The sequence below is a fragment of the Lipotes vexillifer genome, unplaced genomic scaffold (assembly GCF_000442215.2).
Source record: "Lipotes vexillifer unplaced genomic scaffold, Lipotes_vexillifer_v1.1 scaffold929, whole genome shotgun sequence".
Lineage (NCBI taxonomy): Eukaryota > Metazoa > Chordata > Mammalia > Artiodactyla > Lipotidae > Lipotes > Lipotes vexillifer.
The window spans coordinates 287,516-312,008 of record NW_006795950.1 but is presented as its reverse complement, the minus strand read 5'-3'; positions in this window follow the sequence as shown (position 1 = coordinate 312,008).

The following is a 24,493-nucleotide window of genomic DNA, read 5'->3' as shown; positions in this document are numbered from 1 at the left end:
GAACCTTAGCAACTCTACTGTCTATAACAATATGGAAAGTAAAATGTGAGCCTAGAGAATTTGGTGACCTATCTAACGAGATGTCCAAGCAGATTGGAGAAGATGTTGCCTGGTTTCTTTTTTGTGTTTATAGCAAAATTCAAGAGAAATGAGACAAATTTCAGAAAGATCTCTTAAACAAGAAAAACTAAAACTAGGATGTAATGATTTGGGACATTTTCAGGCTCTCTCAATGGGAAAGTATGCAAAAATTTAGAAATGGCTTCTGAGCACTGTCAGGAAAAAATGTCTAGATAAATAGCTGAGAGTGTGATAGTGTAACCATGTCCTAAATAGTCAGAAATGTTAAAATGTAAGAATATTTAATCATGCAAAGTTTCCTTTTAAGAGATTAAGGATGTGTCTTATAAAATCTCTCAATCAAACCATAATATCTCTAGGAAACAAGAGCAATGTCTCTCAGCCAGCACAGCCAGAGCTCAAGATAGAGAAGGACTTAACTCAGAATTACCCCTTACTATGGATTTTGTGTAGAGAATGAACCTCAGTTAATTCCATGGGAGATACACAGCGTTTTTGAGAAAATTATTTCAGCAGAAAAAGCAATTAGGGGTGGAAGTGACAGAGATAGTAAGAACTATAAGTACACCCCAAATTCAATTGCCAATAAGCAGGCTGATAACACTACTTACCTACAATTTCTATGATGAGGTCTGGACTTTGAGCAGACACTATATTGGACTAAAGCTCTTAGTGAGCATTTGAAACAAGGAAGGTACAAGTAATTTACATGTGGGACAGATGTGAATCATTGGAGGCTAGAGGGTGGACGGGGTTGAGCAGTCTTCTAGAGTGGCCCTCACAATCCAAATTCCCTTGTGTTCAAGCCCTTGTGTGATCCCCTCTATCTGAGTACCAGCACGATCTGTGACTTTCTTCTAACCAATAGACTATGTCAAAAGTGAAAGGACATCACAAAAGATTATGTGATTGGGCTTCCCTGGTGGCGCAGTGGTTGGGAGTCCACCTGCCGATGCAGGGGACACGGGTTTGTGCCCCGGTCTGGGAAGGTCCCATGTGCCGCGGAGCGGCTGGGCCCGTGAGCCATGGCCGCTGGGCCTGCGCGTCCGGAGCCTGTGCTCCGCGACGGGAGAGGCCACAACAGTGAGAGGCCCGCGTACTGCAAAAAAAAAAAAAAAAAGATTATGTGATTAATTTACATAGGATTGTAGAACCTATTTTGCTGGAGTCTCTCACTCTCTTGCTTGCCTTGATGAAGCAAACGGCCTTGTTGGAAGGTCCACACGATGAGGGACTGAGAATAACCTCTAATGGTCAGCAAGAAACTAAAGCTCTCATTTCTAAAGCTTCAAGAAACAGAATGCTGCCAAAAACAGGTAAGCTTAGAATATGTTTCTCTCTCATAGAGCCTTGAGCTGATAACCCAGCCCTGAGTGACACCTTCATTGCCATCTTTTAGAGGACCAGCTACATCGTGCCTAGACATCTTGCATATAGAAACCTTGAAGTAATGAATTTGTGTTTTTTGAAGACACTAAACTCCTGGTAGTTTTTAATTGCAACAATAGAAACTGATTCAGACACACTAAAGGGATGATGGTCATGGGGTAGAAGAAGACAGAGAGGAGTGAAGGAAAAGGAAACTATTAGGTTTCTCTTTGTTAACATCCCAGGACAGTCTTTCAGACATTTCTGCAACGTGACATTTTCCAGTGCTTTTGTTCTATTAATCTAGCCATTAGGTGATTACCTAAACTGTTATTCCTGACTCCTTTGTTCCAAAAGTGGAAAGTCTGGGCATTTGAGCTATATTAAGTTGCCCTATTTGGAGGACAATTCATAGAGGAGATGCTAAGAACAGTTAAAATGCCATATTGAAGAAGGGAGAGAGAATTTAGAATGATAATCTTAAACTAGTTATTAGGTAAAAGAAACCACTCTTTATGAAATTATGGAACAAATTAGGAATTGCAATGTTATTTTTTCTAAAACCTTAAAATAATTTAAAAGATGGGATTTTTTCATAAAATTCAAATATGTTTTGTTAACAGTTCATAAATAAAATATTGTAACTTTAGTTTCTATTGTTATATTCTTTATCTTATTCCTGAGACATCTTTTATACATATCTAGAAGTAAGACATGAATTCAGTTTTACAAATAATTATATTTAACCTAACATGTTATATAAATGTTACCCCTCCAAAATATATGGTGAATATCCAACCATCCCACCCCCTCCCACAACTAGTGCAAGCCACAACCATTATTCCTAATTACAGCAATATCTTCTTTTCACTTCATGTACAGTCTTTTACCACACAGAAATCCTATGAATATTATTTCTTGTCCATCATTTTATTAAGGTGAATATACCTAGTTTCTGCATTCTCATTAAGTTATTACAGCATAATATAGGGTCTATTTTCTACTAATGGACACTGAAGTAGTTTCCAGTTGAGGGCTATTATAAATAGGGCTCTTTTGAACATTCTTGAATATGTCCACTGGTGTATGTATGTGATTGTTCCTGTTGAGTGTAACCTGGAATTATTTTGCAAAGGTATAGATTAGGCAAATGTGCAGTTTTAATGGATACTCATAATTTTGCAAACTGACTGTACTAATTTACACTCACAAATGTCATGTTTCTGAATACATGACATATTCCCCACAATTTGCATCTTCCTGATGTCTGATACAACAGTTCCATTTTTCATGTTTCCCAACCATTTGTATACATCAGAATATTTAAGTTTTTGAGAACTGTTTTCTCTTCTACTGTCTGAACTTTGTTTTCAAGACTAGAGTAAGAGAGTAAACTTTTAAACTCCCAAATCATGTATTCTTCAACCCTGATTTTTTTTTTTAAGTAATGAAACAAAAACCTGCAAAAGTTTACCACTTTTGCTTTGAATAACACCCATATAACTTTAACATGGTCTAAAATTTCCTACATAAGCTGATCTTTTTTCTCAGTTTTGCTGCACCCACACTATCTTTATTGTGGTTCTCAGGTTATACCAAGTTTTTGTTCTTGCACTTGTTTTTACTTCTCTTTTTACTCACTATAGAGACTTTGTTATTATTTTAATCTTTTGACTTTGACTATCCCAGCAATTATGTCTCTGCTCAATTGTCATGTAACAAGAGTTGCTTTATCCGATGAACTAGCATTCCTTGACTTTGATTTTGCTGAGGCTCATTAACATTTTAATTTCTTTAGTTCACTTATCACTATCTAAAATTATCTTATTTTTAAATTTCCCCCTTCAATATTTGTGTTAATAACATCTAAATCTGTATCAGGTTCATAACAACTACTTGACACATTTTTTAATAAGTAAATGATAAATGGACAAGTAAAATATTTTAATGAGTTATTTTTCTGCTTATCAATTTTTAGTTGTTACATTCTCAAAAAAAAATCTTGATTGGTTAAACTTTTGAAATATTTACTCCACTCGTACTTTAATCTATCACTAATTTAGGACTTAGAGAAATTTTCTGTCATAATTAAAGTGTTAGTGAATGAAAACAGCTGTGTTGTGGAAGTGAGAAAAGCCTCACGTAAGTATGAAAAGCCTCACATAAGTATCTACGTTTCCAGAGTTAATTAAGGAAAGCACAAGATGATCTGTACAAAAGGTGGGAAAGCTGAAGCAAAACACTTGCAATCATGTCTTCTTTATTAATTACTTATGAGATCCTGAAAATATATTTAGCATAATAATTGCTCACAGCCTTTTTAGTTCTGAAATTTTAAAACTATATGATCTAAGTAATCATATCAAATTCATTAAACAAAGAATGTAGGAAAATTAACGTAAAGGAAAATTTTGCATCAATTTTTTTGCTCTAATGTATTTCCTTATTTCCTTTGGTGTCTATATAATACTGAAATGATCCAGCTGTTATCAGCTCTCAGTTGATTCTTTAGTTCAGATATCAATATATGCCTTTGTTAAGCAACAATAAACCACACAGCTTTGCAGTGATTCTTACTCTAGTTACCTATCACATTTCGGATGATGTTACTTCTTATCACCCCACTAAGGTAAAATCACTGGCCCCATTGACCCCTTTTAAATTCATTGCTCTGCAGGCAAGAGGATTGAACCCATGTTTAATGTTCCTGTTTCATGCCTAGTTCTCAGACATCTTTATTTTGTCTCTTTTTTTTCAGTTTACAATCCTCTTTATCATCTATCTATCATCTATCTATCTATCTATCTATCTATCTATCTATCTATCATCTGTCTATCTATATATCTATCATCTGTTTGCTATTTTATATATAAAGTAAATGTACCTGATTTTAGAACAGATTATGTAGTTTATATCATACACTCATCATAATTTCCTGAATGGGAATCATAATACTTGTTTTATTTGTTTATTTATTTTATGTAGAGGTAAATCTAACTAAGTAAAGAATAAATATGTATGGACCATCATGGTTGGTTTTAGAAGTACCTACTGAGTGCATAAAACAATGGATAAAAAATGTAGATGGTAAGAAGAGAAAGGTGAATTGGGAAGGAAAATAAATATTTGTGAATAGGCTTTCAGCCAACTAATGTAGGATTCTTAGAAAGAGAAGATAATGTTCTCTTTCTAACCAAAATGTGCACTTCAGAGATATCTTTATATTTGGAATAGTATTTATTATGAATTAAAATGACAACAAAAATATTTTCATGGAAGTCTCAAGTTTTCTTTTATTTTTGTAGAGTCCAATCTTAAAAACATTATTGCCTTTTGAATGTCTTTATTATGCCTTTAAGAGAAAACTCCAAAATTTCTGTGAAGTTATAACTAAGTGTCTCAAGACCCTGTGCAACTCAGGGTCCAGCAAGAAGCAGATGATTAAGAGGAAGTTCAGAGGATCTGATGTACAACATGATGACTCTAGTTAATAACACAATGCTGTATACTTGAAAGTTGTTGAATAGATCTTAAACATTTTCACCACACCACACACACAAAAAAAGAGTTAACTATGTGTGATGAAGGATGTGTTCATTATCTCGATCTTGGTAATCATTCCATTTCATATATATATATATATATATATATATATATATATATATATATATATATATATATATATATCATATCACCACGTTGTATACTCCAACTTTATTTAATTACATTTATCAATTATTACTCAATAAAGTTGGGAAACAATAAATTTGAGAAAAGATATTAAGAAAGGGACTATTTACAGACATGTTGATAGAATGTAGGGGAACTGAAACAGATAGTACAATATCTTAGGGCTAGTTAGAGTACAAATCCATTAGAGTCAAAGACAAAGAGTGGTTAATGTACTTGAGAAGAGAGTGTGTGGAAAGATTCTCCTTACAGTGTAGTGAGACATTCAGCTCCAGGTGGTAACATAGGAAAGATAATTAAGGAAAACTGGAACAAACTCACACTCTTCTGATTTCTGACCAGGGGTCTCCATTGGCCAAAACAAATGCAAAGCCAGAAGAGAAGAGATCTTATTGATCAAGTTCATAGAGATCAGCCTTCAGGACACAATGAAGGGTGAAGAAGGAGGGAAAGTAGATCAGGGTAGTGAAGACAGAAAATCTAGGACAGACCCAGGTGTCAGTTAATGGGTCATTTTCAAACTTAAGAGTATTCACATTTAATTTGGACCTTATTCCAACCAAGGCTATCACAAGCTTCATTTATTATCAACTACCAAAATTAGTGTAAATCAACTCTCTCACACACTATCATCATCTGCCATCCCACCTTTCCCCTTTCTTTCCACATCCATCACTTTTTCAAAGTTGAAATGCAGCTGTCTGTGTTTTTTAATTTGTTTGTTTGTTGTGTTTTCTTCTAGAAAGCATAGGTATGAAATGTAAATTCCACTGTAATATCAGTATTTCCTTTATTTCCAGTATGTAACCATGATTTTCTTTTTTAAGAATCAGTTTTCTATTCGAATTAGTCAATCAAACCTTTGGAATTTTGATAAAACATTATTTGATTCACTAAAATTCACTACATGTCCATGGACTTATATTTACCATTTTCATACAATCTAAAATTTCACCATTTTCCAAATTTTTTACAGATGCTTACAACTGTATTCTTATTAGTCTCCTCCATTTACAAGTGTTGGGTCTCAGAGCAGGCCACTCCAAAATATTCCATGGTGGCACACTATTTTGCATTAAAGTTACTTGAGAATTGGTCTATGTAAAAAGAACACTCTGATCCTCCTTCTCTCTGTCCCCTCTGAAAGCAGGAAATAAATGGCCCATGAAAAAGGTTCCCTCCCTGTACCAAGAGAGAGACATACTCATCATCAGAAATAGGGAATTCAGGGCCATGAAATGTGTACAAACAAACCTTGTTACTTCTTTAGTAATTTGCTACTCCAAACTGTTTGAATTCCTCACTAATTAAGCACTAAAGCCTAAGCTTCTTTGCTCAATTAATTCCTCACATTTTTTTTTTCTTTTTTGTCTAAAAGTTGTAAAAGCTACCTTCCTTGTCACTTCTTAGGTTCCATTTCTATAAGGCCTCCATACCTATGAATTACATTTGTTTTTTTCTTTTCTCCTATTAATCTATCTTGTGTCGATTTAATTATTAGTCCAGGCAATGAACTCATAAAAGAAAGAAGAAATTTCCTCCTTCCAGGCAAAAGCATAAGAAATAGGGTCGCATTTACTGAGTAACTGAATCATTATATAATGGAGAGAGAGTGAGAGACAAAGAGACAGAGAGAGATGGGAGTTCCAGAGAGAACAGAAAACAATCAGTTCTTATGCCACACAGATTAAGTCATTAATATGGAAACTAGAATAATACACTTCAGAGGTAGCACTGCTTTGCCCCCTTAAGGACACATGCCAATTCATTTTCCTTACTCTGGTAATCCTCCCTAAGAGAAAATTGGTGATTTATCATCTGTGCATTTCCTTCTCAGGACATCAAAAAATAAATGTCCTCTTCTTCTATCTACATCGTAGTCTCTTCATTCTGATTTTCTCCTGTATTTCATTGGAATCTACACTATTTACTATCTGTGCTTGCTTTTATCTATGTCTACAAGAAAGAGCCCCTGTTAGAGAGAATGTTGAAGATTGACCTTATTTTTGGAACTATCAAGGTTCTCAAAGGCTGACTTTCTGTCAGGCACCAATCCAGTTCTATATCTAAGCAATAATTTGTACTTATAACTGAATACCTAAGGTACAGTATTTATCAACTAGTGAATAATCACTTGTGTCCAACTTTTTCAGGAGATGGATATATGTTAAAAATTATACGTTCCTTTCTAGTTATATGTTTATTTTTTTCTTTAATGAATGTTATATGTTATATGTTTCTTTTTTCTATATGTCTTTATAGAAATAAAATAGATATGTTTAGATAAATCAGTCAAATATGATTTACCTAGCCTACTCTTAATATTATGGATATTTCAAGTAGAAACATTTTGGGGTTTTTGAATGAACTTTAAATAGATCTATCTAGCTAACATACATGTAGTATGTAATATAAAAAAACAAATGTGTATGCGTATGTAAATATACACATAAATACATTGCTGTAAATGTGCCCTTATGTGCTTGATTTATGAATATACTACTTTGTCAGAAATTAAATTACTTTTTGATAGTGAAGAAAAAATAGAGTAACAGAATTGAAACTAACATAATTAACTCTCATCTGTGTTAAACAATGCTGGGCATTGATATCCTTCCCCATCTCTATATTAAAAAGTGCTAGGATTGAGAAAAATTAAATTAGCTGCCTTCTCCAAGATATACGTACTCCTAGAAAATAAGACTGTGAATTCATGTGTTAACCTCCTGGGGCTACCATGACAAGTTGCCACAAATTGGGTGAATTCAAACCATAGAAATATATTGTCTCAAAATGTTGGAGGCCAGAAGTCTGAAATCAAATAGGACCATGCTCCCTCTGAAGCCTCCAGGGGAAGAGCTTTCCTTGACTCATCCTTCTGGAGGTTGCAGGAAATCCTTGTTGTTTCTTATTGAAGATACATCATTCCAATCTCTGCTTTTACTTGTCACATGGTGTTCTCTCTGTGTATCTGTGTCTCTGTTCTTTATTCCTGTGAAAACACCAGTCACTGGATTAGACCCACTTTAATCCAGTATGACTTTATTTTAACTAATTACTTCTGTAAAGACTGTTTTCAAATAAGCTCACTTTACCAGGTACTAGATGTTAGGATTTTAATATAACATTTTGGGAGACACAACAAATCCACATCAATCCACTAAACAACTTACTTATCAAGAATAACTATTTGCTAGTCAGGACTTGCTTCAAGTCTCTCTCCTTGCTGCAAGCACAAACCCAAAGCTATGATGTTATAACTCTACTCAATTATAACCATTTGGAGTCTTGTTCTGTAAGCCTCCAAACATCTCAAAAATGACCTAGGCCAAGTGCTAAAACTTTAAAAACATGCTGCCCTAATTTTCCATTTTGAGATCCTAATAAGATAGTTAATTTATTATCTTACTATTGTCAGCTAAATAAACTGCAGTTCGTTTGATCAACATACTGTGCTAATAGTTTCTGGGGAGTAAATAGTCAACACACCTAGATGTCCCTTGATAAGCTTTGCCCATCAAGACTTGCTCAAGACTTTCACTTCACTCTGCCCATATTTCCAAAGCTATCATGTCACAAACTTTGCATAATCCCTTTCAGTTTTCTACCTTGAAAATCAGATTGAAAATCAACCAGCTCAGGCCCTACAAAAATTTTAGATATCTTTTTATATTTTCCATTTTGAGACAATACTATAACTCTGTCAATGCAGAATCCTCTCTTATTGCAGTAAGTGTGATAACATGTTATATATATTTTATAGTTTATATATATATATATATATATATATATATATATATATATAACAAAAATTTGGAAATCATCCAAAAGTTCATGAGCAGGAGATGGATAAATGGATAAACAAATAATGATATAGTGACAAGTAGAATACTGTCCAGCAATAAAAATAATAAACAAATTATATATACAACAGAAGCAGAAAACATGAATAATTAATCTCATTTCCTACTTTTATAGATCTGTTATGTCAGGCACATAAAAATTAAATATATTTTCACAATCTCATACATAATTAATGAAAAAGACATGACTGACAGCATCTTCATATAGCTTTCCCACCTTCTGCATAGATTGTGTCATGCTAAATCGGGAATACTCCTGAATTGTGTGTTAATACGGAAACGTTTTAAACTTGGAACCTCTAAAACTCTTGTCAGTACATTTCTACAAGGTAATAAAAGAGCAAACTTTCTGATTACCCAAAAAACTTTATAGTTACTTTTTCTTTCCCTTTTACTTTTCCTCCCCACTGTCAGAATGTCATCAGCTCCTAGATGGGATTATGTGAATAGGTGAAACAACAGACAAATTTATTTATTTATTTATTTGGCTGTGTTGGGTCTTAGTTACAGCATATGGGATCTTCATTGTGGCATGTGGGCTCTTAGTTTTGGCATGCCGGATATAGTTCCTTGACCAGGGATCGAACCCGGGCCCCCTGCATTTGGAGCACAAAGTCTTAAACACTGGACCAATTTTTAATTGAAATTTATTTCTTTCTCTATCTCCCTCTACTGTGCCAGGTAGAACCATTGTTTGTTTCTGGTACCCATGCTTCTGTTTTCATATAAATTGCTTGCATGTATTAATTGCTTGCATTTTGAATCTATCAAGTATGAGAAGAAATGAAAAGCTTTAGTCTATTTTCTTTGAGAATTATTTTCTATTGAAATGACTGGGTGGTGTGTTAGGTGTATTAGTCATATATCATATATATAAGACTATATATGGTCTCATATATGGATGTGGAGATATATCTATATCTATATCTGGATCTATCTACATAGAGAGAGAGAGAAAGAGAGAGAGAGATTTATTATAAGGAATTGGTTCATATGACTGTGGAGCCTGGAAGTGGTCAGGTCCCAAGAGCTGCAGGTGAGTTGGCAGCCAGCAAGCTGGGGATCCAGTAGAGCCAATGGTTTAGTTTTAGTACTGGTTCAGAGGTCAGAATGAGGAGAGCCAATGTTGTACTTTTCATCTTCATGTGGGCAGGCTTGAGACACAAGAAGAGCCCATGATTCAGTTCAAGTCCAAAGGCAGGAAAAACACTGATGTCCCAGCTGGAGGGTAATCAGGTAAGAACTCTCTTTTCTTTGAGAAAGGGTCAGCCTTCTTGTTCCATTCAGGCATTAAACTAATTAGATGAGTACCATCCATATTAGGGAGGGCAATCTCCTTTACTCAGTCTATGATTTAAGTGTTAATCTTATCCAAAATCACCCTCACAAAAACACCCAGAATCATGTTTGACCAAATATCTGGGCACTTTGTGGGCCAGACAAGTTGATACATAAGGTTACCCATCACAGGTGGCATACTATCAGTTGGTTTTATACTGAGAATTCTGACATTTCCCAATGGCTTTGACAGTCACATCTTTGCCTCAAGGCAGAATTAATTTTTTGTTGTGGTTAAAGATCCTACTCACGCTTATCATTTCCCTTTGGAGTTAAGAAGTAGCTGTCTCTTGCAACACTGCATTTTCTGAATTTATATATTATCTCTCTTCTTCCCTTTTATGTCTGCTCCCAAGATAATTAACAGAAAATTAAGCAACAGCAAGGAACACACCCTACAAACACTCTAATTTCCGACTGTTTGTCCTAGTACTACAAGTGTATTAGACAGATAACCTGTATTCTGAGTTTCTACAGGTAACGTTTAATATATATATATATATATATACCACTATGTAATATAGGTCTCTGTTACTTCAACATCCAATCAGAGTTTATTTGTCTCCATGTGAATAGCATGTCAAGCTAATGACTTTGGGTTTGCTACATCAACAAAATATGGCCCTCAATTTCTTTACCAGTCAATATAAGGTAAATTTATTTCTTACTCATGCTACATGTCCTATAGGAACCATCTGATTTTGTGCCCATGTCTTCTCACTCTCAGACCAAAGCCTCATGTAATAAAAGGAAAAGTGATAAATTTTACAGCTTCTTAATGTCTTTATTTAGAAGTAAAACGTGTCACTTCTTCTTATAATTTTTTGTCAAAGTAAGAATCATGACCTTGACTACCTACTAATAGAGAGAGGAAGTTCAGTTTTAATGACTGTGTGTGTAAAGAAAAAAGGGAAAACTAGAATACCTGTGAATTTTCCTAATGACTACCTACTCATTTTCATAATTCACTGAAATACTTATTTTCCATGATATCACCAGTTACTTTCTACAAAGTAAGGTGGGACTGTCACAGAGTAGCTTTCAAACTCTGGTACTTCACTCATTTGTGTGTAGAAAAATCAGTTATTTAATTGTTTCTCAAAGAGCATGTTTAAAAGAATGATGAATATCATTGAATAAAATAATAGCATAGAATAGAATAGATCAGAGTTCATGGTAGTCATACAAAGGTATTATTTTGTGAAATTATATACATATGTATTTTACATATATATTAGTCCAAAATATACTTATTATATTATTAAAATATAAAATTATAATACACACACAAACTGTACTTCAGATTCAAAAATGTTTAAAGCCATGGTTTTAATGTATGCATTGAGGCTATGACAGCTTGGGGTCTTATACTTTACTTAGTTTTGGATGAACTTATATACTGACATTTTACAAAACTCTTTCACATATATTTCAGTTCACCCTTAAAACAACCTTATAAATATGTATTGTTAACTTCAAAATGCAAAACAGCCTAAGCAATATGGTGTCTTGACCAAGGGCATCATCTTGAAGTGGCAGGGTGATGTCCCATCACAATTATGATTTTAAAATCTATTTTTTCCACTACCCAAACATCAAAAATCATTATGCTTATAGCTTATATGGCTTGTAGCTTCTCTACTGAATTCTGAGATTCACTTTTGTTCCTTTTACATATTTTTTACAAATTAGAAATAATTATGTATTTTAAAATGGATTTAATTATTTAATATATAGAGTCTCAGCCACATCAATATTAGATTATGTCTCTTAACATTGAAGACAGCTCCTTCCCTGCTGTGGTAGAGCTGGTATTGAGGTGACCATGACTGGCAGCTGTGAATGAAAGGGACTGGTGGGGTTGCAGAACCTATATGTTGTATTCTCCAGGACTTTGAGGTAATCAGGCTTGGTTTGAAGTTTGGCCCTTAATGTGAGGGAAATGGTCTCTGCATACCAATGGGAGATCTGGGTACATACCTGGCACGGTAGTGCCACTGACAGGCAGCTCATGACCACAGCTCTATATACCCTCAATGACAGGCAGGCAGTGAAACAACTAAAATCGGATTACACGTTACTTACCAAAATCTGCACCCAAACTGGGAGCACCAGGTCAGGTGTTAAGAGGCAATATAAGAAATGCAGGACTGGAACCCGAATGCAAATCCATCAACCACCCGCAAATCACACACAGTGGGAACGGTGCTTGGGAGCTCCTAGATCAGCCTGTCGCTGGAGCCTCAACAAGCTTGTCCCTCCAGGACACCCCAGCTCCTCCTGTGCTCCAACTGTGTAAATCAGCTTCTGAAGTCTGCTCACTGCTCATTGCAGGCAAATCACTGCTGAGGAAATGAATGGTATGAAATTTCTTTCTTCTGATGGTAGTGTTTTTAAGAATTTGGTGAGTGGCCAAGAAGGCTACACAACTCACTGAACCAACCTTACCCACTGGGGGCAGACACCAGAAACAACGGGAACTATGAACCTGCAGCCTGAAAAAAGGAGACCCCAAAAACAGTGAGTTAAGCAAAATGAGAAGATAGAGAAATACACAACAGATGAAGGAGCAAGGTAGAGACCCACCAGACCAAACAAATGAAGAGGAAATAGCCAGTCTATCTGAAAAAGAATTCAGAGCAATGATAGTAAAGAGTATCCAAAATGTTAGAAATAGAATGGAGAAAGTACAAGAAACATTTCACAAGGACCTAGAAGAACTAAAGAGCAAACAAACAATGATGGACAACACAATAAATGATATTAAAAATTTTCTAGAAGGAATCAAGAGCAGAATAACTGAGGCAGAAAAATGGATAAGTTACCTGGAAGATAAAATAGTGGAAAAAACTACTGCAGAGCAGAATAAAGAAAAAAGAATTAAGAGAATTGAGGACAGTCTCAGAGACCACTGGGACAATATTAAATGCACCAACATTCGAATTATAGAGGCCCCAGAAGAAGATGAGAAAAAAAAAAAAAAAAAAAGGACTGAGAAAATATTTGAAGAGATTAGAGTTGATAAATTCCTTAATATGGGAAAGGAAAAAGTCAATCAAGTCCAGGAAGCACAGAAAGTCCCATACAGGATAAATTCAGTGAGAAGCATGCCAAGACACATATTAATCAAACTATCAAAAATCAAACGGAAAAATAAATAAATAAATAAAAGCAGCAAGGGAAAAGCAACAAATAACATACAAGGGAATCCCCAAAAGGTTAACAGCTGATCTTTCAACAGAAACTCTGCAAGCCAGAAGGGAATGGCAAGACATATTTAAAGTGATAAAAGGCAAAAACCTACAACCGAGATTACTCTACCCAGCAAGGAGATCATTCAGATTTGATGGAGAAATTAAAACATTTACAGACAAGCAAAGCTAAGAGAATTCACCACCACCAAACCAACTTTACAACAAATGCTAAAGGAACTTCTCTAGTTATTGATATGTAATAGGAGCACACATATTGATAACTACCTTAAATGTAAATGGATTAAATGCTCCAACCTAAAGACATAGCTTGGTTGAATGGATACAAAAACAGGAACCATATCTATGCTGTCTACAAGAGATCCATTTCAGACCTAGGAATACATACAGACTGAAAGTGAGGGGTTAGAAAAAGGTATTCCATGCAAATGGAAACCAAAAGAAAGTTGGAAGAGCAATTCTCATATCAGACAAAGGAGACTTTAAAATAAATTGTATTGCAAGAGACAAAGGAGGACACTACATAATGATCAAGGGATCAATCAAAGAAGAAGATATAAAAATTGTAAATATTTATGAACCCAACATAGGAGCACATCAATACACAAGGCAAATGCTAACAGCCATAAAAGGGAAAATTGACAGTAACACAGTAATAGTAGGAGACTATAACACCTCACTTTCACCAATGGACAGATCATCCAAAATGAAAATAAATAAGGAAACACAAGCTTTAAATGACACATTAAACAAGATGGACTTAATTGATATTTATAGGACATTCCATCCAAAAACAACAGAATACACTTTCTTCTCAAGTACTTATAGAACATTCTCCAGGATAGATAATATCTTGGGTCACAAATCAAGCCTTGGTAAATTTAAGAAAATGGAAATTGTATCAAGTATCTTTTCTGACCACAACACTATGAGACTAGATATCAATTACAGGAAAAAATCTGGGAAAATACAAATACATGGAGGCTAAACAACACACTACTAAATAATCACGAGATCACTGAGGAAGTCAAAAAATTCCTAGAAACAAATGACAATGAAAACACAATGACCCAAACTTATGGGATGCAGCAAAAGAAGTTCTAAGAGGGAAGTTGATAGCAATACAATCCTACCTCAAGAAACACGAAGTCTCAAATAAACAGCCTAACCTTACACCTAAAGCAATTAAAGAAAGAAGAACAACAACAACAAAAAAATGAAGTTAGCAGAAGGAAAGAAATCATAAAGATCAGATGAGAAAGAAATGAAAAAGAAATGAAGGAATCAATAACAATGATGAATAAAACTAAAAGCTGTTCTTTGAGATTAACAAAATTGATAAACCATTAGCCAGACTCATCAAGAAATAAGGGAAAGCATTGATATCAATAGAATTAGACATGAAAAAAGAGAAGTCACAACTGGCATTGCAAAAAAACAAAGTATCATGAGAAATTAATACAAACAACAGTATGCCAGTAAAATGGACAACATGGAAGAAATGGACAAATCTTAGAAAAGCACAACCTTCTGAGACTGAACCAGGAAGAAATAGAAAATAAAAACAGACTAATCACAATCACTGAAATTGAAACTGTGATTAAAGTTATTCCAGCAAACAAAAGCTCAGGACCAGATGACTTCACAGGCCAATTATATCATACGTTCAGAGAAGAGCTAACACCTATCCTTTTCAAACTCTTCCAAAATATAACAGAGGGAGGAACACTCCCAAACTCATTCTATGAGGCCACCATCACCCTGATACCAAAACCAGGCAAAGATGTTCCAAAGAAAGAAAACTACAGACCAATATCACTGATGAACATAGATGCAACAGTCCTCAACAAAATACTAGCAAACAGAATACAACAGCACATTACAAGGATCATATAACATGATAAAGAGGGGTTTGCCCCAGGAATGCAAAGATTCTTCAATATATGCAAATCAATCAATATGATACACCATATTAACAAATTGAAGGAGAAAAATCATATGATCATCTCAATAGATGCAGAGAAAGCTTTTGACAAAATTCAATCCAATTTATGATAAAAAGCCTCCAGAAAGTAAGCACAGAAGGAACTTACCTCAACATAATAAAGGCCATATATGACAAAGCCACAGCCAACATCATTCTCAATGGTGAAAAACTGAAACCGTTTCCTTCAAGATCAGGAACAAGACAAGGTTGTTCACTCTCACCACTATTATTCAGCATAGTTTTGGAAGTTTTAGCCACAGCAATCAAATAAGAAAAAAAAAAAAAAAAAAAGGAATCCAAATCAGAAAAGAAGAAGTAAAACTGTCACTGTTTGCAGATCACATGTTACTATACATACAGAATCCTGAAGATGCTGCCAGAAAACTATTAGAGCTAAACAATGAATTTGGTATAGTAGCAGGATACAAAATTCATGCACATAAATATCTTGCATTCATATACAATAATGATGAAAAATCTGAAAGAGAAATTAAAGAAACACTTGCATTTACCATCGCAACAAAAAGAATAAAATACCTAAGAATAAAACTACCTAAGGAGACAAAAGGCCTGTATGCAGTTATAAGACCCTGATGAAAGAAACTAAAGGTGATACAAACAGATGGAGAGATACACCATGTGCTTGGATTGGAAGAATCAACATTGTGAAAATGACTATACTACCCAAAGCAATCTACAGGTTCAATGCAATCCCTATCAAACTACCAATGGCATCTTTCACAGAACTAGAACAAAATATTTCACAATTTGTATGGAAACACAAAAGACCCTGAATAGCCAAAGAAATCTTGAGAAAGAAAAATGTAGCTGGAGGAATCCCAGACTTCAGACTATACTACAAAGCTACAGTAATCAAGACAGTATGGTACTGGCACAAAAACAGAAATATAGATCAATGGAACAGGTTAGAAAGCCCAAAGATAAACCCACACTCATATGGCCACCTTTTCTTTGATAAAGGAGTCAAGAATATACAATGGAGAAAAGATAGCCTCTTCCATAAGTGGTGCTGGGAAAACCATACAGCTACACATGAAAGAATGAAATTAGAATACTCCCTAACACCATACACTAAAACAAACTCAAAATGGATTAAAGACCTAAATGTAAGTCCAGACACTATAAAACTCTTAGAGGAAAACAAACAGAACCCTCTATGACATAAATCACAGCAAGATCCTCTTTGACCCATCTCCTAGAGAAATGGAAATAAAAACAAAAATAAACAAATGGAACCTAATGAAACTTCAAAGGTTGTGCACAGCAAAGGAAACCATAAACAAGATGAAAAGCAACCCTCAGAATGGGAGAAAATATTTACAAACAAAGCAACTGACAAAGGATTAATCCCCAAAATATACAAGCAGCTCATGCAACTCACGCAGCTCAACGTCAAAAAAACCCAATCCAAAAATGGGCAGGAGAGTTAAACAGACATATACAGATTGCTAACAAACACATGAAAGGATGCTCAACATCACTAATCATTAGAGAAACACAAATCAAAACTGCAATGAGGTATCACCTCACACAGTCAGAATGACCATCATTAAAATTCTACAAACAATGAATGCTGGAGAGGGTGTAGAGGAAAGGGAACCCTCTTTCACTGTTGTTGGGAATGTAAATTGATACAGCCACTATGGAGAAAAGAATTGAAGTTCATTAAGAAACTAAAACCAGAACTACCATATGACACAGCAATCCTACTACTGGGTATATACCCTGAGAAAACCATAATTCAAAAAGAGTCATGCACCACAGTGTTCATTGCAGGTCTATTTTTCAATGACTAGGACATGGAAGCAACCTAAGTGTTCATCAACAGATGAATGGATAGAGAAGGTGTGGCACATATATACAATGGAATATTACTCAGCTATAAAAGAAAATGAAATTGAGCTCTTTGTAGTTAGGTGGATGGTCTTAGAGACTGTCATACAGTGTGAAGTAAGTCAGAAAGAGAAAATCAAATACCATATGCTAACACATATATATGGAATATAGAAATAAAAAGGTCATGAAGAACCTAGGGACAGGACAGGAAAAAATATGCAGATGTAGAGAATGGACTTGAAGACATGGGTAGGGGAAAGGGTAAGCTGGGACTAAGTGAGAGAGTAGCATTGAGATATATACACTACCAAATGTAAAATAGATAGCTAGTGGGAAGCAGCTGCATAGCACAGAGCGATCAAACCAGTGCTCTGTGACTACCTAGAGGGGTGGGATAGGGATGGTGGGAGGGAGACACAAGAAGGAGGGGATATGGGGATATATGTATACCCATAGCTGATTCACTTTGTGATACAGCAGAAACTAACACACCACTGTAAAGCAATTATAATCCATTAAAGATTGTTAAAAAAATAAAACATTGAAGACAAACAAGTTGCAGAACTCTTTAGGTAGTTACAACTATTAAGCACTTTATTAGGCACTGGGGCTACAACAATAGCTAAGTGATATACCTACACTGAAGCAGCCTGGTGGGGATATGGAAGCAAAAAAATAAAAGACAATACAATGGAAAACAGTATTGTATTGAGGAGGACATGAGAAGCACAGTGTGAGACCTGATGAAATTTTGAGTAATGATGAGTCTGGTAAGAAAATTTAACCAAGCCTTTGATGAATAGGAGAAAGACTGCTAAGGTAGGGTTAGGAATACAGTAAAGACATACTAATTTGGAAGTAGAATTCATTCTCTTAATAAGCATTTATTTATAACCAATTATGTGCCAGTAGATAACTTCAGTAACTGGAATATGAAGATTTTAAATATTATTTCTTCCTTGTTTTCAAAGACCTTAAAAGTAAGCAGAAGCCAATGAAGTTCAAACAGTTTTTATGATGGAGAGTTTGAGAAAGAAAGGTAACTGGTCATTATAAATGGTTTGCAAATCAGTTAACATGGGATTTAAGTTATGATCAGTACAGCCAACTTTCCCTGATTCAGATTTTGCCTATTTTCAGGACAAATTACTTTACCTATATGTACTTTAGTTTTCCTATATGTAAAATAGGTATACTAGTAGAATTTACCTTAGCACGTTTCTAACAAGATTAAAAATATATATGTGTTTGTATCTGTGTGTGTATTCATTGCTTACCATTTTATAAGCAACACAATATAAATAATTTCTGTAATTATTACATGTCAGGAAATAGAGAATAGACCTTTTGGGTTTTTTTAACATTTTTAAATAAAAAAAAAAAAAATTACATTCTTGAAATAATTGTCACAACTTCCTGAAAGACCATTAGGAAGGGAATGGCTTGCTTCATCCTAACTGATTGATCTAACTATTTCTTCCTTCTTATTTTCCCTAACTGTTGTTTCTTTATTTTCTGAGTGTATAGTTCATTGGTTGTTATCATTTAATTAAAAGTAACAAAGTAAAAAGATTTAGTTGGTCAAATTGTGTGGATGCAAGGCTAAAGTATAAAAGTTCTACTATATTATATCAAAATTACCATTACAAGGGAAACATTGTTAATTGATATTTGAAATTTTAACTTCTAGAAAGTTTTGATTTTGTTGTGTCAGATAACCTGTACTTTTATTACATATAGTTTATATCCACTTTGTTTAAATACTATAAGAAACTATAAAATCTGAATTAGGATACCATGATTTTTATTATCATTTTGCAGTGACAATCACACTAACTCAACAGTGAGGATAGTAATTGGTTTCAACTTGCTTGCCATACATTATGCAAATTCAGAACTTTCTTTGATTACGGAATATAGTTAGAGTCCTTATTTTCAACTTTGTAGCCTATAAAACACTGTCGCTTGCATGATCTCATTTTATTTGTCTCATAACAATTATATGTAGTGTTTCTTGTCCATTCAGAGGACAGTAAGCTTTTTCTTTAAAGAGTTGAAAATATTGCCATCAGAGAGTTGAGCTGTAAAATCAACTCAAGGTGGAAGCAAATGTTCAATCCTAAATGTACCATTCTAGAGAACAAATGCCAAATATGTAATTTTTTTTTCCTTTTAAATTTGCCTTGTTAGTCTATGTTAGGATTAAGTGTTTTGATGTAAAAGAATATTAAAAAGCATATAAAAACAGGGGGAAGAAAAAAAACATATCAAGAGAAGATAGAGTTATTTTGGGGAAAAAAGTTGATATAGAACTTTGTGAACATCAGAGCACTATTGTGAGGTAGTAGAATCCCACTAAATGGATGACACTGTTCTGATTTCCTTAGCAAAACTAAAATATAGTAAAGAAAAACTCAAACAAGTATTATGGCTGTAGAAATTCTTGATGAAGAAATGTGGAATAATTAAAACACAAATAATATGAAATCAACATATGATATAATCCAAATTTCCTTTAGTCCTTACTGAATCTATCTAATTCTCAGTTGGGTTACCCAGTCACCAGATATTAGTAAGATATTAAAATAATCATATGACCTTGAGATATCCTGGTTTCTAACTCTGATTTTTTATTACAAATATACATTTTTCTGTAAATCCCCATGTGAGATTTAGACATTGTGAGCCACATTCTACACACTAAGAGGAGTCTCTCAGCCTTGCAAGCAGAACAACATTATAGAAATATTGAATAATCCAGATACTGCAAGCAGACCTTGAAGATATATATATATATATAGTTGTTTTTTTTTTTTTTTTAAAAAAAAACAAACAGCTTATTAAGGTATATCACATACCATACATTTAAAGTTTTTTTTGCGGTATGCGGGCCTCTCACTGTTGTGGCCTCTCCCATTGCGGAGCACAGGCTCCAGACGCGCAGGCTCAGCGGCCATGGCTCACGGGCCTAGCCGCTCTGCGGCATGTGGGATCTTCCCGAACTGGGGCACAAACCCGTGTCCCCTGCATCGGCAGGTGGACTCTCAACCACTGCGCCATCAGGGAAGACCAGACCTCGAAGATATTGCAGGTTCAGTTCCAAAACACCACAATAAAGCAAATATTGCAAAAATGCCAGTCGCACAACTTTTTTGGGTTTCTCCTTGCATACAAAAGTTATATTTACACTATACTATAGTCTACTAATGATAAAATAGCATTATGTCTAAGAAAACAATTAAAAATACTTTATTGCTAAAAAAGGTGCTAAACATAATCTGAACTTTCAGTGAGTCATAATATTTTTTGCTGGTGGAGGGTCTTGCCTAGATGTTGGTGGCTGCTGACTGATGTTGATGACTTATCAGGGTGATGGTTGCTGAAGGTTGGATGGCTGTGGTAATCTCTTAAAATAAGATAATAAATTTTTCCACATCAACTGACTCTTCCTTTCACAACAATTTCTCTGTGGCACGTGATGCTGCTTGACAGTATTTTGCCTGCAGTTGAACTTCTTTCAAAATTGGAGTCAATCATCTTAAACCCTGCTGCTGCTTTATCAACTAAGTTAATGCAATATTCTAAAGACTTTGTTGTCATTTCAACAATGCTCACAGCATCTTCACTAGGAGTAGACTCCATCTCAAGAAAACACTTTCTTTGCTCATCCATAAGAAGCAAGTCCTCACCCATAAATTTTATCCTGATATCACAGCAATTCAGTTACATATTCAGGCTCCACTTCTAGTTCTCTTGCTGTTTCTACCACATCTGCAATCCCTTCCTTCACTGAAGTCTTGAACTTCTTAAAGTCATCCATGAGGGCTGGAATCAGATTCTTCCAGACTCCTGTTAATGTTAATATTTTTTACCTCTTCCCATGAATTGTGAACATTTTTAATGGCATCTAGAATGGTGAAGCATTTCCAGGAGGTTTTCAATTGACTTTGCCAAGATCCATAAGAAGAATCACTATCAATGGAGGTCATAACTTTATGAAATATATTTTTCAAATAATAAAGCATGACAGTGGAAATTACCTATTGATACATGGGGTGCAGAATGAATGTTGCATTAGCAGGCATGAAAACAACATTAATGTTCTTGTATATATCCATTGGAACTCTTGAGTGACCTGTTACATGGTAAATAAGCAATAATATTTGGAAAGGAATCTTTCTTTTCTTTCTTTTTTTTTTTTTTTCCTTCTGAGCAGTAGGTCTCAACAGTGAGAGTAAAATATTCAGTAAGCCATGTTGTAAACAGATGTGCTGTGGTTCAGGCTTTGTTGTTCCACTTATAGAACACAGGCATAGTTTATCTAGCATAATCCTTAAGGGGCCTAGGTGTTTTTGAAATGGTAAATAAACATTGGTTTCAACTTAAATTCACCAGCTGTATTAGCCCCTAACAAGAGAGAAAGACTGTCCTTCGAAGATTTGAAGCCAGGCACTGATTTCTCCTCTCTCCTAGGTGGCATCTTCTGCCAATGGTTTCTTCTACATTGAAAATCTGTTTAGAGTAGATCTGTGTAGCCACCTTTATTAATGATCTTAGCTAGATCTTCTGAATAACTTGCTGCAGCTTCTACACTAGCACTTGCTGCTTCAACTTGCACTTTGGTGTTCTGAAGACATTTTCTTTCCTTAAACCTCGAACTTAACTTTGATGCTTTGAACTTTTCTTCTGTAGCTTCCTCACCTCTCTCAGCCTTCATAGAATTGAAGAGAGTTAGGATCTTGCTCTGGATTAGGCTTTGGCTGAAGAGAATGTTGTGTTTGGTTTGGTCTTCTACCCAGACCACTAAAACTTTCTCCATATCAGCAATAAGTCTGTTACACTTTCTTATCTTTTTTGTGTTCACTGGAGTAGCAATTTTAATTTTCTTCAAGAACCTTTCCTTTGCATTCACAACTTGGCTAACTGTTTGGTGTAAGAGACCTAGCTATTGGTCTGTTGTGGCTTTCAATATGACTTCTTCACTAAGCTTGATGGTTTCTAGCCTTTGGCTTAAAGTGAGAGATGCGTGACTCTTCACTTGGATACTTAGAGGCCATTATAGGTTTATTAACTGTCCTAATATCAATATTGTTGTGTTTCAGGGAATAGAGAGGCCTGAGGGAAGGGAGAGAGGTGGGAAAGAAGTTGGTTGATGGAACACTCAGTGTACATATGTTTATTAATTTTGCCATCTTATATGGGCATCACTGGTGGTGTCCTCAGACAATTACAATAGTAATATCAACCATCAGTGATCACAGATCAACATAACAAGTATAAGGATCATGAAAAATGTTTAAAACATTACAAGAATTTCTAAAATGTGACATAAAAGCATGAAGTGAGCAAATGCTGTTGGAAAAATGGTACCTATAGACTTGCTTAACACAAGGTTGCCACAAATCTTCAGTTTGTAAAAAAACGCAGTATCTGTGAATCACAATAAAGTGAATTGCAATAAAATGAGATGTGCCTGTATCTATCTAACATAGATGCTACCAGGGTTTAATCAGGCTATTGGTTATATAACACTATTATATTCATATCCACAGTAATAAATCATATTCCTCCAGTTTTATAGATGAATGAGTCATTAATTATTTTTTATTAATATATATAAAATCTCACAGTTAGTAAATATTGGAGCCAGGATCACAAATTGTTCTTCAGATTCAAAAATCATTTATCTCTTACATGCAGAGACCTTGAGGTAGAAGGTAGATGGAGGATTATAGAGGGTTTGAGAGATAAAAAGAAACTTAGAAATCAGAGGACTCAGTCTTTAAAATTTAGAAGAAAACTAGCCTTTATATAGTTTGAGAGACTTGTCTAATAGTGGAACAAGCATAAAACTATGTCTTCTAATGGAATATGTGGTAAATAAAAATTTAAAATTAGAGTTGAATATATAATGATATCAATTAATAAAACTAAATTCATTGAAAAAAATTAAATTGACCTGTAAATTATATGCATAAGCTACTATGTGTAGAATAACATTTTTGGGGGAAGGGCTAAGTAACTAAAGAAAAAAAGAGGGTAAAAAGATGGATGATAGTAAAAGGGTTTCTTACAGAGCCAATATATGAAATATGTAAACATTGTATTTTCTGATACAGTATTTATGTAATTGTTGTTTTGTAAATGTAATCTTTCTAAAATGAAACTAATGAAAGCTAAAGGGCAAAACAAGAAAAACAGACTTGTTCTATCCAAAATGTTGCATATTGTTTTACCAGTTTGGAGATTGAAATGTGATCATGTTCCAAATTATTTGATTGGAAATGGCTAGTTAATTCAAGTAAATCAATTTATGAATGAAAATAGGGCCAAAGGAAGAAATCAGCATACTTAATTATGATATTTCGGCTAGTATTATAGACATGTTTACCCTTGTAAAATTCACCAATCACAAAACTAAATGATCTTTAGTACTCATCCTCTTTATATTGTCTTTTGTTTTTCTCAAACTAGGATTCATGGACTAATACTTCATAATTAATTGGATTGTTAGTAGTCTTTTTTAATCTTAATTTCTTAAGTACCATTACAAAACTACTGTTTCAGAATCCCTATGACAAAATTTGGGTATCCATTGCCTTATAAAACTCCCCTCATGCCATTTGGGAGCAGCAGAGCTTCCAATATTCATGGAACAGAAAAAAAGGGGCAATAATGATTACATGTGATCCTTGAAGCTCATGAGGATTAGATACAGGCTGGTCCAAAATGGAAATTGAAGCTTAAACCACCCAATAGTTTACAATTCTATGGACATATTTTCATTCAAGGCTAAGGTTTATATACTAGTTAACTTCTTAGTAAGTTATTAAGATTAATGAAATCTTGCATTAAAGACAGTGTCAGCCACACAATGTTGAAAATATCCTAATATACATAAGCAAACTGGTATAATTAAGATTTTGTTTTTAGTTGGCTATGTTTACCATTGATACTCTTGTGTTTTAGATGATAAATTTCAGTCAGTTTAACCTTTGCTTATCAATTTGTTTAGTTGAGATTATTTGGTCAACTCCTGATAGATATCTATATCTATAATATTTTGGTCTATATTGGTCTATATAAAATTCTGTAAC